The sequence below is a fragment of the Cavia porcellus genome, unplaced genomic scaffold (assembly GCF_034190915.1).
Source record: "Cavia porcellus strain 051 isolate PalLab524CR breed Dunkin Hartley unplaced genomic scaffold, mCavPor4.1 scaffold_29, whole genome shotgun sequence".
Classification (NCBI taxonomy): domain Eukaryota; kingdom Metazoa; phylum Chordata; class Mammalia; order Rodentia; family Caviidae; genus Cavia; species Cavia porcellus.
In genome coordinates this window covers 46,574,046-46,589,826 of record NW_026947512.1, presented here as the reverse complement: position 1 = coordinate 46,589,826, position 15,781 = coordinate 46,574,046, and the positions used below count along the sequence as shown (strand labels likewise).

The 15,781-nt window shown below is 38.8% G+C and overlaps 1 pseudogene; it reads left to right on the top strand.

Moving 5' to 3' along the window:
* Positions 1 to 7,054: 7,054 nt before the first annotated feature.
* LOC100717965 (olfactory receptor 8K3-like) lies at positions 7,055 to 7,994 on the top strand (annotated as a pseudogene).
* Positions 7,995 to 15,781: the final 7,787 nt, after the last annotated feature.

Here is a 15,781-nt window from a genome sequence, read left to right as displayed (position 1 = left end):
GACATGCAGTGCCACTGCTCTCTTCCATGGATGGTCTCCTTTAACTTTAAAAATGAAATGGACTTTAAAACCTTGAAATGTTTTGTACTACTCAAACTTCAAAATATTATAAAAGCATCAGTGAAAAAAGCATTGACATACTGTGATTCCTTGATGGAGAGAAATCACAGAAATCACAGACACAAAGTTCTAATGTACTAGAAAAGTTCATTGAGTTCAATGAACTTTTCTAGTACATTATACTGATATGGTCTGTGAAGAGAGCTCGTGTGCTATATGAGAATGTAAAAGAGTATTGAACACAGAAAATGAATAAAATATGCTTATTCTTTGAGGTCCTGGGCATTAACCCTACCACCTTCACAATATGCTATATCCTCAGCATGCAGACATTGCACTTATTTTTTATGTATGTATGTATATATGTATGTATGTATTCATGTATGTATATACGTATGTATGTATTTAGAAACAAGTCCTTGAGGAGCCTCTATTTTGTTTCCTTGTAACTTCAACTTATACTCCTCCTGCTTCAGTCTCCTATAGTGCAACAATTTTGGGGGGGGGTATTTTCAGCATTGCAATAAATTTTTCTGTGTCTGTGAGTGATTTTGTGTCTGTGATTCATTTTTCTTTTTTTATTTAAAGAGAAAGAAATAAACAAAAACATTGAGAAAAAAAGGGTAGAAATAATACAGAATTACAGAAAAATAAACAGTAAGAAATCACGTTGATAAATTACATATTGTCGTCTTAGAAATAGTTGTTCAGTTTACAAAATTAAAGCATACAAAGTGACATTTAGTGACACTGTCAACAGTTCTGCTCAATGATCCAACAAAAACTTATAGCATGGTTATCAGTTCTACACACTTGTTTTTTATCTTAAAGAGGGTAAGATTAAACATATCAAAAATGTTCAAAAAGAAACAATTTAAAGAAATACAGATTTCAAAGCAAGTCCACTGGAGATCTTCACTGTCTATATTATTTTCTCTAGTTTTCTTCCAAATATTTGTCCCCATCTTCGCACACATTGAATACATACTGCATATTATAGAACTAATCAAATCATTACAGGATTTTAAGCATTTTAGGTCCTCAAGATCTGACATTGGGGAAGACACTGATGAATACCATAGAGTCTCTTATTCTCTTCATAGTAGCTGTCCATATCTTTACATATGCTGAAATTGAATTTAAGAGATTAGACTAATATCACTCTGAACAATGAATAACAGTATTGCTAGATTTTGTATCATAATACTACAGAAATAGCATTGGGTTTCTTAGTGTCTCTTCTTCGGAGTATCTGTTCATTACATCATGCATTATATAATCTGTTCCCGTAAATTGTTTAAAAAATTCTTCCCATGTGTGAATTTCTACATGTATATCTATCCTCTCTGTATTATAGGGAAAAACAAATCATAACAAGACACCAAAACAAATTCCTAGAAAAACATGCCATGAAAAAGACACATTAAGACCACAATATTAGGTGATCTACCGTAGTTACTATGCTATTTCTTGTTATTTTGAATAGACTTGTCCACATCATCAGGCTTAATATAGTTAAGCATAGTATTACATAGCTATTTTTATAAAAACACAACTTTGAAAACATTGTAGTACTTGAGAGCAGTTAATACTCAAAACTGGTATGGATATCTTTTACACCTAGTCATCTTCAGAGTAGTTGCCTCTACTTTTGGATTTGATAATATCAAGCATACTGAGTTGGAATAAAATCAGCCAAGGCAAAACCACGGTCTAACAAACCAGATTCAAATAAGATCAGTCATATTAAGACAATGTAAGTAATACAGGGATTCAGTTTAAGCTAATAGGAAATTAAGGATAGTAACCATGGTATTACCTGGTATTTTTGGGTTAGATATCTGTTCCCTCAAATCTGATATGAGTGGACAGACTGGAAAAAAATAAATTCAAACTAAACAGAGCTATAAGACTACTGTGACTTTTAAATCCTAATACACTATTAACAATGACCTCTGCTTCCCTTTTTAGGCTATTTTTCACCTTTCCCCTTCTCAGGATGCTTTGTATGTTTTGGGTCTCACTAGCCCCTTTAGTCTTTAGATTAGGGGGCCAGCCCCTTGTCTGTCTGAGTGTTGCTGAACCTTTCTACTCCTGAGCTTGATCTTGAGCTGTACTCCTTTACTCACTAAAGTCAGAGGGTTTTCATTCCTTCCAGCTGTGTAGTTCTACATTGCCCAAAAGTGTCTTAGCTTTCCAATCTATCTGAGACTGCTGGATGAGTTGTCCCTATTTCTCTCTGGTTTTCTATCACATATAGCTTTGCTTTCTCATCTTTGACTTTCACTTTATTAAACCTCCTTCAGATTGAGTGTACTTCCCATGCAGAGCATCTCAGTGGAGCTTTGTCTCCTAATATACTCTGCCTGTTTTGTTTTTTTTTTTTTTATTTTAGTGTATCAGGGCTATCTATAATATAGATCTATCTATAATATAGATATATTAAAGATTATAGCTTACCATCTCTGCCTTCTGGAGGAAGTAGAGTCTGCTACTCCATTTTACTGCTATAATTTGTCCACCTTACTCCCTCATTCCATTGTCTGCCCCATTCATTGATGCCTCTCTGCCACTGTTGCTGGAATCCTGGTATCCCTTCCTCTCTCTCTCTGGAATGTCCTTCAGCACTCTCTGTAGGGTTGGGTTGGTAGCCATGAACTCTGACAGTTTCTCCTTGTCTTGGAACCATCTTATTTCTCCATTAATTTTGAGAGAGAGTTTTTCTGGGTACATCAGTCTTGGTTGCAAATTATTTTCTTTCAGGGCTTGGATAATTTCTCCCCAGGATCTTCTCAATTTGAGAGTTTGTGTTGATAAATCTGTTGTTATTTTGATAATTTTCCCATTGAAGGTCATCTGCTTCTTTTCCCTGGCTGCTTTTAGTATTCTGTTCTTTTGATGGATTTCTGGAATCTTGATTATTATATATCTGAATGTAGATCTCTTTTGGTTGTAGATGGCTGGAGTTCTGTATGCCTCATTTATCTGGATATAATTTTTTTCTATGCTTGGGAAGTTTTCCTTTAACATATCTGTGAATATTCTCTGTAGTTCATTTTTGGTTATTGCTGGTTCCTTGCTCACATGCTTTATACTTAAGTTATATATCCTTTTGTTGTCTTCTAGCCTTTGAATTGTTTCTTTCTGGTTCTTCATTATTTTTAAGAGGTCTTTTCTTTCACTATCATATATCATAAATCTCTCTTCAAGTTTCAAAAGGCTAACTTTAGTTTCTGTCAAGGCATTTTGCTAGTTTTCAGTGGAGTTTTTAGTTTCCTGTTAATCTCTTTGGATCTGTTTCATGTATTCTATGTTATGTTTAAATTTTTCATCAGATGTTTATCTTTCTTTTCTGATTTCCTCTATTCTTCCATATGTGTTCTCTTGGGAGGGGCTTATCATTTCTTTAATTAATCTCCTTATATCTTGCCTCACTTGGATCAGAAGTACAGTTTTAAATTGGTCTATGAGGTCATGAAGGTATTTCTTTATGCTGGCTGATGCTGTGTCTAGTATTGGATGGTTACTGTGCTGGTTCTCTTCTACCTTTACTTCTTCTGGGCTTATTTTCCCAGGTTCAGCAGCTGGAGTTTGTTTGTTTGTTTGTTTGTTTGTTTGTTTTTTCTATCTCTTGTCATGTTTCTGGTTTCTTTCAGACTGGTGTGTCTTGGGGGTTTCTGGCCCTCTCCATATTCTTCCCAAAGCATGCTGACTGTATTTTTTGCTGCCCTCCACAATTTGCTGTTATTTGAGGTATAGGCAGGGATGCAGGGATGGTGCAGGCCAGCCTCCAGCCTCTGTGCAGGCAATCCACAAGTTAGGCTGTACATTGTGGACATCACAGAGTTGTGACAATTTTGTATCTGTTTATTGGGTCCTGAACAGAGGTGTAGTTCAGCCCCAGCAGACCCTGCCAGTTCTCTCTGTGCCGGGGCAGCTGATTGATGTCACTGTGGCATAGGGATCTGCCCAAATCCAAGATGTGCTCCACCAAATCTCTCTGCACCAAGGGTGACTATCTGATGTCACTGTGGCACCAGGTTCTGCCCAACTCCAAGATGTTCTCCATCAGTTCTCTCTGTGTCACTGACACCACCATGGTGCTGGGCTCTGCCCAATTCCAAGATGTCCTCCAGCCAGTGACAGCAGCTGTGGGACTCAGTCCCTAGTACTCATCGGGACACAATGCAGATCTTCCTCTTAAGTTCACTGCACCACGTGTCTTCACTGCATTTCCAGCACAGCACAGATTGTTCAGAAAACTGTGTGATGTCTGGCTTTGGAGCCCAGGAGCTTCACGCAGTCTCCTCCAGCATGGACAGGTGGCTTTGGCTGCTTTGTGGGGCCTCAGGCTTCAATTTCCAGCAGTCGCTGAGAGCCAATGTAGCTTTTCCTCTTGGATCCACTGCTCACTGTGTCGCATCCTCCCATTAAGGTTCTGAGATTCGCCAACTCCCATTATGGGCCGCCATGGTCTCAGCATGACCTTGGATGTCCAGGCGAGCCTAGTAAAGTGTATAATGGGGCTCAGTGAACACTTGAGCTTCAGTTCTCCACTGTGCTTTTCCTTCCTCTTCCTAGTTTTATTTTTCCCTTCGGTTATCTCTTTGGTTAATAAGAATCATTATCCATTCATCTGGCCCTCTCCATGATGTCATATTCTAGCATCTGATCTGATTTCTCCAAAGAGAGTCTGCATCCAGTCCCCTAGCAATCTTCCATTTTTTTCTTCCCCCACCCCCAGTCTCCTTCTTCAGATTCGAAGGTTGAGACCCCATTAATTTTTCAATTGTGTGAGGAAAAAACTGTAAAAGATTTTATACACTAAGATATGGTTGTGTTAAAATCAAATAATTACATTTTCAAGAGATTCATGCTAGCAGGATGATTGCTATGAATATTTCCCATGAACATCTCAGGTATTCTAAGTACAAATCATAATATTATAAGATTAATAAACTTTTCATTTCTCACCAGTGATGGCAGGACCAGTTAGTAACCTACTGGAGTCTACTCACTGGAAAGAATGTGCTGTTCAACAAGCTTTCAGTCCAGAACAGCACCTGATGTGTAATTCAATTTGCGTAAAATAATTATTTAAAGGATGAAAACGTGTGTATACTATCATCTGATAATAAATAGGATTATTTTAGGTAATAGATTTTTTTATTTTGCTGAAAATAGACAGTGCAGTTTAATTTATTCATATTTGCAACACAATATTATAATTCCCTTCAAAATTCACCCTGCAATGACAGAATTCAAATGTTCATAATATCCATTGATGGTATAGAAATATTTAAATTAATAAGCTGTAAAATACATTTTGTTTTACCCATATTACCTATCTCTCATCTATCACAATCTATCTTTCTATCCACCTATCTATGTTAATGTGAAGTGAAACTTTTCCATATAAAGATGTGAACAATGTATGTCATTCTTCCAATTATTTACATACACTGAAAGGTTAAAACACTTTCAAGACAGTCACAGAAAGAATCTAAGTCCACTGAAAACCTAAAAGACAGGAAATCAATCCAAATTGGAAATTTTGGATTTCCTTTTATTTGTTTATTATTGGTCACTTTTGATATACAATAGATATGAAATTACAATTATTCAAAGTTAAATTTTTTCTACCCATGCACCACAAGTATATTTCAGTGCTGCTTGTCAGCTCTCAATATGGTGGGACATGTTCATAAATTAATATGAAAAAGCAAGGAGAGCATGTCCTATTGCCATGTGGGAAATGTAGAGTGGCAGTGTAGAAAGCACAGGAACTGGGATAAGAATCGATTTTGACTTTAGTTTCCAGAGCAAAATATGATCATTTCTGTAGACATGGGCATATGTGGGCCTCATGAAGCCTTATGTCTTTTTTACCTAGGATGCAAATTCTTTCTTAATTCTTCCATGGGTGTCTGGGAGATAGGTGATAGATAGACAGACAGACAGATAGGTCTGTTTCTATCTGTGCATCAACTTCTCAGCATCAAGAGTTTCTTAGGGACCCAGGTTTATGACAGTGGTCAAATGCTTTTCATTACTTGAATGTGCATCACACTGAACACTTCCTGAGAGCAAAGGAACAGAAGCCAAACTTGAATATTCAGTAAAAATTAGAAAACAAACACTTTTTTTACTAACTGCAATGCATATAAGAGGGACAATCTGTATCTTTTTTTCCATTTTGTAGGACAGCGCATCCCAGTTGTTTTATGCATGAGAGGAAGTACTGCACAATTACAATCAGACCAAACCAGAAGATGTGAAGGTGTGATTCATACTGAGTGTGAGTGCACTGATCACAGTACCCTCCAGTTTTAGAATCTGGCCCTTGGTGAGTTTAACTCCAGTCCGGAGTCTGGGAGGAGCAGAATAGGAGACCAAGCAGCCACCACTCAGCCTCAGGAGCAATTCTGTGTGCAGTTAACATCACAAGGATGCTGCTGACTTGTGTGATATGGTTGTTGGCTTGCCTGTAGCTCAAGTCTGGAGCTGCCATTATGATTTCCATTGTGCAGTTTGTCAATATTTCTCTTTCTATTTAGGAAAAATATAAAAATGTTTTACAACAAAAGTAACTATTTGATTTTTGAATGTCATTCATTTTGACATACCTCTAAACCTTCTTTGGACACATTCAGGTAGGTGTATTTCACTTGTTTACACTTGTTTAGCTACACTGTAGTGATATATTAATATTAATATCTGTCATATTTGAAAGAAGATTTGGAGGCATGTTGCATAGAAGACTCCAAAACACATCCAAATCTCTGTGTATATTCATCATCTCTATGGAATTGTGTATCATAGTTAAATTTTAATCCAGTAGGTCACTTGTAAAAATAAATTTTACATTCAATCAATTTGAATTGGAAAAAGTGGATGTATCTTACTTATACTACCTGTGCATAATAATAAATATCCCTGATGTGATAATATTTGAAATCTATTTTATTGAGAATAAACATTCTGATAAATCCAGATGGAGAAATACAAAATCTCAGTGGTGACTGAGTTCATTCTGCTGGGCATCACAGATCTTCCTGAGCTGCAGGCTCCACTCTTTGTGCTGTTCCTTGTTGTCTACTTGACCTCACTGGTGTGCAACTTCGGCATGATCTTCCTCACCCAGGTGGACTCCAGGCTTCAAACACCAATGTACTTTCTTCTTAGGCACCTGGCTCACACTGCTATTGGCTAGTAAACAGCTGTGGGACAAAAATTGCTGGTAAATTTTGTGGCATATAAAAATGAAATCTCCTATCACCCCTGTGCCACACAGCTGGCTTTCTTTCTTGTTTTCGTTGGTACTGAGAATTTTATCCTGTCTGTCATGTCCTATGACTGCTGTGTGGCCATTTGTAACCCTCTCCTCTACACAGCCCTTTTGTCACCAAAAATATGTTGGGTACTAGTGGCGATTACTTATCACTACTGCACATTTGTTTCTCTTCCAATTGTCATACAGATTGTCATTTTGTCATTCTGTGGATACAATGTCATATATTATTTTTCCTGTGACCATATCCCTTTGATATCCTTACTTTGCTCAGATACTCAGGAAGTTGATTTTATAATCTCAGCATTTGCAGGTTTTAATTTGATATCCTCTCTTCTGGTGGTCCTTGTGTCCTATCTGCTCATCCTAGAAGCCTTTCTCAACATTAAATCTGTGGAGGCAGGTACAGGACTTCTTTATCTGTGGGTCCCTCTTGACCATGCTCACAGTGTTCTATGGAACTTTGATATTTATGTATGTGCAGCCCAAATCCAGTGATCCCAATGACACTGACAAAATGTCTTCTGTATTTTATACTTTGATTATTCCACTGTTGAATTTTTTTATCTCCAGCTTGAGGGAAAAAGATGTAAAATATACCATACAAAATACATGGAAAAAGCTGTTCTATGTCATTTCTTAAAGGATGCATACTGTTTAAATACTTGAAATTAAGTCAGGGTAGGAACCTGCCATGTTTCCCTCCAGGTTGTGGACAGAGTGCATTCAAAATTTGATCTTTGTACTAAGCACCTAAATGATTTTATTAAAAATTAAATAAATCATAAAAGACTTTTCCTCCTAAAGGAGACAGTTGAGTTTTAACATAAGAATTGAGAAAATTTCTGGAAAAATAGAAATCAAAGATGTCAGAATCACATGGAAGAGCTTTACATGTTTAGGGAATAAGGTAGAATGGTAGAAATTTTAAAATATTTTATGGTATTCTCAATTATTAGAAAAGTTTTCAGGATCTATGTTTGACTTTATGTATGTTTTTAATTTTTAAATCCCATTTTATTTGTTTTAGGCTCTCTCCTATTGTGTAGGTTCTGTAAAAGTTAAACCTTCACTATTTAGGCAGTTGCATGCAGCATGGTGGTTTAAATGAGTCTGTTGTGTGCAGGAGCTTCAGTGTCTAAGTTCCTCCCTTGGATCTCAATCTTCTCTCAGCAATCTGCTTGCCTGTTTATAGAGGAGAAATGGTATCTATTAACTAAATATATATGCTTATCCATCAACCAGTGGGCTCTCTGGCATCGAATTTTGTCTTATTAAGTGCATGTGCAAGTGAGAGCATATACCCAGGAAGGTCCACTTCAGAGTGAGAGGTTATACAATGCTTTTTTCTGTGTAACTGAGTAGAAGGAAGTGGCATGATTATGATTCAGAGAGTAATTTATGCATTCTAAAAATATTTTCAATAAAAAAGATAAAAATTTGAACCTTTCAATGGAGTCTCACAGACTTTTGTGTTTAGTTTTGTCTTTGGTGGTTTATATTTCTCTTACTGGTTTGTTTATTCCTTACTGCAAGTGTTAAGGCTCATGATAACACTTCCTTACATTTATAGGGAAAAGGATGAACTCTTGTGTAGAAGGTGCAGTGTTTTGTGTATTTAGATTAGATGCCCACTGAATGGGGAATTAAGTAGATCCACTGCTCCACTTGCATGTGACTAACTATGCTCACCTGTGGTTCATAAAGCAGTGCACTGTCCTTGATTAGTAACCATCCTTTGTAGTACTCTGATAATCCCATATCATTTTATTTTTAAAAACCAAGATGACTGTAATGATTATAATATTAATCAAATAATTTTAGTAAGTAAAATTTCAAATTTTTTCAAATAGTTAAGCAAGAATTTCAATATTATGTAAATATAATGAATAAATATGTTACAGACCCTCAGAGTATTTGGAAAATGGGCAATCTGTGGTTACAGCAGAATTTTAAGCATTAAGGCATGGTTTCTTTTTATTTCTAGAGAAACTAAGAGTCATACTAGTAAAAAAAATCATGATAGGGAAAAGTTCAAAATCAAACATGTATAGGAAACCATCTCTCTATATTGTATTCTCATCCACAAAATGATTTTGATACCTTGATATTTACTAAAAGTTTAGGATTAAGAAGTATAACCAAATCCTAGAAAGTTTCTCTAAAACTAAAGAGAAGATACATATGGAACCAGGAGTCCCTTCAGTGATTTATGCCTGTAGAGGTGGAATTTTAAAAGGTGATGAAAATATGAAAGCCTTACATCTGACTTCTGCATAAGTGGTGGGGTTTGTTTAGTGGAAGTTTCCTGGGTAATGTACCCCAAAATGAGCCCCAAGATGTTGTTCAAAAAAAAAAAAAAACAGGGCAAGATGTCTTTTAAAAAGAAAGAGTGCTTTTATTTAAGCTGGAACCAGTGAAAAAGTACAGATGGGGTTTGCAAAGCTGTTAGAATTGCAAAATTCTAACTGAGTTAGAATTTTGAGAGTTTTATAGCCCATTAACTGCAGGCACCACAAAGTATATAGTGAGCAGGAATGAGGAAGGCCTTTGTTTCCCCTTGTTTGAGGTCAGAGATGTTCACTGTCAGTGGTTAGCCCTTTTCTTCCTTACAGGAATTTACAGCCATTGGTCTGCTAATTCCAGGAACATTTGTCTCTCAAAAAGGGAACAAAGGTTGACACAGAAAACAGGTAGAGTCAGCAGTGAGGTTTGGGGCACTAAGATTGAGAAACTGGTAAGCAATGTCCATAGGCAAGAAGGGGTCTAGGGATGGTGCAGAAATGGCAGAGGTAAAAAAGGTCTCAGGAGCAGGAAGTCTAGTGGAAAGGGGTGGAAGATGGGTGACAGGAAGAGATTGAGGTGGCTGGGGAGCCTGAGGGCCTATGGGTCTGGCTGAGGCTGTCCAAACAGGCCCAGGAAATAACTGAATGGTAAAGGTGCTTTCCTGGTCATATCTGGAGACTCATAACCTAATACCATAATGTAATCCTGTTTTCCAAAGAGGATTGGTTGGGATATTGGGCCTGAAAGTTATAAGATTACACTGGTTGAGGGTGCAGAAAGATGGGGTCTCCCACATAAGGAAAAGGTAATGATCCCCTTTGTTTCCCTGCCAAGGAGATATAGATTTACAACTCCAATGTCTACAAAAATATTTTGTCTCTAGGGACTGTGAAAATCTACTAGTGTGATCAGAGGCTAGCTGTTGCTTTTGGGGGCAAAGATACCAGCCAGTGCATTGCAATTTTTTTTTTACTTTGTAGGTCCCTGCAAGGCTCCATTAGCAATCAATCATGCAGTGTGGCATACTGACTCAACAACATTCTCTTTTGTCTAATTTTTGTTGGGATGTTATTTAATAGGGCACATAAATATATCTTAATTATCCCATAGACAGTAGCATTGACTATTAATAGTTTACCAGAGAAACAGTAATTTTTTAAGTTCCAAACAGTGGATTATGAGGTATGTCCATAAGGAAGAATACATAAGAACAAGGTTATGAGATACATTTGGCAATTTTAAGCTTTAAAGAATCCTTGGAGAGGGGGCTGAGGATTTAGCTCAGTGGCATAAGCACTTGCATTGCAAGCAGGCAGTCATTCCCTGGTTCCCAGTTCGATCCCTGGTACCAAAAAAAAGACAAAAAAAAATTAAAGAATCCTTGGAGGGAACAGCAGTCCACTTATCTCTAGGTTGATCACTGTTGGAGGCCAGAACTGGCTTGAAGTGAGAATGATGAATCCAGCAGGCTTTCCAGTGACTTTAATGATGGTCATAGTGCTAAGAACCACACTGTAGGGTCCTTACCACCATGGTTTGAGAGATTCACATTGATATTCTTGATGAGGACTAATGTCCCAGGTTCCACTGCAGGGTGTTCATTTTCAAAGTGGACAGCAGTCAGAGGGTGTTGTCAGAATAATTAGTGGATGGAAGTTAGTACTGCCTGAAAAGGGCCTGGAGGAACTTAATGAGATCTTTATTAGCCAGATAAATTAATTTTTCCTCAGAAATCTAAGGAATAAGAAGAGGAGGTCTCCCATATAGAGCTTCAAAAGGGGAAACACCTGCAACATAGGGGGGTACATCACGTGTGCAACAGGGCAGAAGGAAGGAGGCTCACCCAGTTCTCACCAGTTTACAATGCCATCTTAGTTATTACCATTTTCAAGGCCTGGTTTATCCCTTCTACTTGTCCTGAACTTTGAGTCCAGTAAGCACAATGGAGTTTCTAATCGATCTGCAAAGCTTGGGTTAGTTTTTGAGTTATTTGGGCTGTAAGAGCCAGGCCATTGTCTGACTCTGTCAATAAAAGGAGGCTGAATCATGGGACAACCTTATATAAAAGCATTTTGGTATTATCAGAGCAGACTCAGACTTATTGGGAAAGTTTTCAATCCATCAAGTGGAAGTATCAATCATTACTAGCAAATACTTATACCCTTGAAGTCCAGGCTTCCCCATTTTTGTAAAGCTTACTTTCCAATGTTCTCCAGGCATAGTCCCATGATAACAAATGGTTTCCATTTGTTGTGGTCACTTTGGGTTCACCAACTGGCACTGAGGGGATCTAAGGCTCACAGACTGAGTAAGCTTCAATAACCATGGGATAAAGAAACAATCTCGAAAAAGGACAGTGAGTTTTGATCCTTCCAGGTGAGTGGATCAATGAGCTTGGTGGATGAGTTCTCATCCCAAGAACTCAGGGAAGAGGACTACTTATCAAGCAGTTGGTAACAGCCCCCAGGGATATCAGGCTTCCCTTGGAAATGAGCTGCCAAATGCAAGTCTGTTTGAGTGTAAAAGGGCTCTGACAGAGTAGGTGGAATCAGCAGCAATGTCAGGACTGTCTCAATCGCCACTGATTTTGTGGCTGCTTTTTGGGCAGTGGTGTCTCCGAGATTGTTTCCTCATGTACATGATCATCTCCCACTTGATGGGCTTTGCAATGGATAATAGCCACCTTCCTTGGCATCCAAATGGCTGCCAACAAATCCAAAATTTGGGTAGCATTTTTGATCTTTTGGCCCCCTGAAGTCAATAAACCTCATTCCTGATAAATGGCCCCATGGACATGGGCAGTAGAATACTTATCTGCTGTCAGTATAAATCTTTATATCTTTTCCTTCTGACAACTTGAGAGCCTCAGTAAGAGCTATGAGTTCAGCTAGTTGAGCTGATATCCCCTGCTCCAAGGTTTTCTTCCATAGAATCTGAGAGCCTGTAGTGACAGCGGCTCCTGCAACCTGCTTACCTTGACAGATATAACTACTTCCATGAGAGAAATATGATGGAATTCCAGGTAGCAGTTCATCTGTCAAATATGGTTGAAGTCCTGTGAGGTGATCAATGACCTCAATACAATTGTGTAGAGGCAAGGAGGGGTCATCATAAGGCAGCAGGATAACAGAATTTAAGGCTTCTGTTTCCTTGAAACTCATAGTAGTTGGATCCAGGAGCAGTGCCTGATAGTGCACAATTTGGGAGTTAGACAGCCATCGATCTGGTAGACCATTAATAAGAATTTCTGGTGAATGAGAGGAAACAAGAGTTTTTGTCCAAATGTGAACTTTTGGGCCTCTTTCACCAGGAGGGCCACCAAGGCAATCAACCACAAGCAAGCCAGCCATCTGGAAAGATAGGCAACAGGCCTTTGCCATGGTCCTAGACTTGGGGTCAGCACTCCTTTCGCTATCCCTCATTTTTCATCAATGTAGAGGGAGAAAGGTTTTTGCAAATTTGGTAAGGCCAGAGCTGGAGCTTCTGTTAAGGCTGATTTCCGTTGCTTAAAGTCCTAGTATTGTGATTCTGTCCACTCTAGGTCTTGAGTGGCTCCTCTCAATGAGTCATAAAGTGGTTGGGCTATTTTAGCAAAGTTAATAATCCAAAGCCAACAATATCCTATGGCTCCCAAATTTCTCATACCTGCTTCTTAGTCGTATCTGGGTTCTGCCAGATAGCTTGTATCTGCTGAAAGGAAAAAGTCCTCTTTCCTTCATGGATTTGGCAAGCTAAGTAGTTTACCTGCTTTTGGCATAGCTGAGCCTTTTTAACTGAGATATTATAGCCCAGTCTGAAGAGGGCTTGAGTGGCACTTGCACAATTTTCATATGAATCTGTTGCCACCAGAATGTCATCAATATATTGTAAGAGTGTCACATCTGGGTAGTTCTCTCTAAAACCCTAAAAGTCTTGCCAAAGCCTAATCAAAAAGAATGGGAACATTTTAAAACCTTGTGGCAGGCATGGCCAAGTCAATTGTTCTGACTCTCCTGTAGTGGGGTCAGTCCATTCAAAGGCAACAATAGGTTGATTTACCTGAATGATGGGCAGAATGAAGAAGGATCTTTCAAATCCAATACCAAGTACCAGATCCACTCAGGCCTCAACAGGCTCAACAAATTGTAGGGGTTAGGTACAGTAGAATGGAGAGTAACAACTATTTTGTTTCCTTTCCTGAGGTCTTGCACCAGCTGGTAATCCTAGGTTCCCAGCTTCTGAACAGGCAGAAAGGGGGTATACCAGGGGGGACACATGATTTTAATATACCATGTTCTTTTAACCTTAGTATATGTCTGACTATGCCTTGGTATGCCTTCAGACTGATAGGATATTTCTTGAGCTGAATAGGAATGGCTTGAGGTATAAGCTCAAGAGGATTATGTTCTGCCCAAACCCCAGGGATTTCCTGCATCCAGTAGTGCAATAGCTCATTGTCATTTAAAACTTTAGGGTTTTCCAATAATAAATGTCCTTCACCCTCAGGATATAGGGCAAGGACCTTGGTGCTAAGGAATTCGGGTGGGCCATTGTCCATTTGCAGTGTAGGGGCAGCTGTTTTCAAAACTGAGATGAACTTTTAGTTTATGCAAGAGGTCGCAGCCTAGCATGGGATCTGGGTATTCTAGGACCCAGAGGAATTCATAAGAGATAGTCATTTGTTCTGGTCAGGCTAGCTGAGCTTGAAACTTTGGATATAACTTTGTGGTGCTTTTAATTTATTTCCTGTAGGGTTTCCTATGGGCCAAGTCAGAACCAAATGAGCAGCTCTGAAGTCCACTAAGGGTAGAATATTTGATTTGATTTCAAATTCAATACCACATTCAAGTATATTACATCTAAACAGATATAAAAATTTGGATTCCAATATGCATCACTGACAAAACTTTGACTAAACTCAAAATAAATTTCAACTTCATAAGACTGGTAATTCTTTCTTCCTCCTCCTTTTTTATTTATAATTTTTTTATTTGGAAAGATCTATTTTATTCCTCATGATCAAGGCTTAACTTTTAACTATAACAGAAATATCTTCTTCAAAAATACAACTCAATTTTTTGACACCTCTTAGACACTACTGGCATGCAGGGCTGAATTGGGCTGTGTCACTTCCATGCCCATGCACCCCGCCACACTTAGAATCCTGGGATCTTCACTGGTATGCAGATCCTAGGCAGGCTATACCACTGTGCCATCCCAGCACACTCTATACCCCTTGTGCCACCACTGGCACACAAAGTCAGGCCATGTTGCACTGCTTCTGCATCCCCACCATCCCACTGACCTTTGGGGCCACCCAATGACCTGGACATGGTATTTCTGTTTATCTTTGCCTCTCACTCCTCCTTCCAGAACATTGGACAGCAGTGGATCAACTGTGCTTGGTTGATGGGAGACTCAATAACCCCTCATTGAAACAGAAGATCTCAGCAGGCTTCTGTCAGTGTGGTGAGCTTGCTCCTAAAATAAAGGTCTTCAGTGGGTAAACAAAAGCAGTAGCAAAGCTCCACCCAGCATTAGGACCTTGGAGAGCTTGTCAAGAGTGTGGGTGAATGTTTCCTCCACAGAGAACATCAGGTAGGTTGAGGAATGTGCCAGTAAGGGCTCTCCCAACTTGGAGGAAATTAAAATGGTTTATGAGTCATGCAGTGGCACAGTTCAGTCTCTGCTAAGGCGAACGCTATACACAGGAAGATATGGTGATGAGTAATAATCTGAAGACATGGAGACAGCGGGGACTAAGGGCTGACTTACAACAATACTCCTAGGATAGTCAACCAGGGAAGAAGGGAAGAATATAGGCCTCACCCAACAGACCCTGGAAGTGTAATTCAGGTGGCTGGCCCACCTCTTCATTGTGGTACCCAGCAATTGGACAAACATCACCCACCCAGTAGGACCCTAAGATATACACCCTACTGACAATTGAGACTAGTGAGACTGAAAGGTCAAATATTAGCCTGAAAGGTGAAAATGACATTATGAGAAAGCAAAATACAATCTTAAACATCTAGCCCATCAGGAGCATGATAAGAGACACTGAAATAGAGGACTTTAAAATTCATACACCTGGGCACTTGGAGAACTGTTGAGCTCCCGACAGGTGGGCGGGCCCACACTATCACCCGAGCCCAGCCTGTTTTG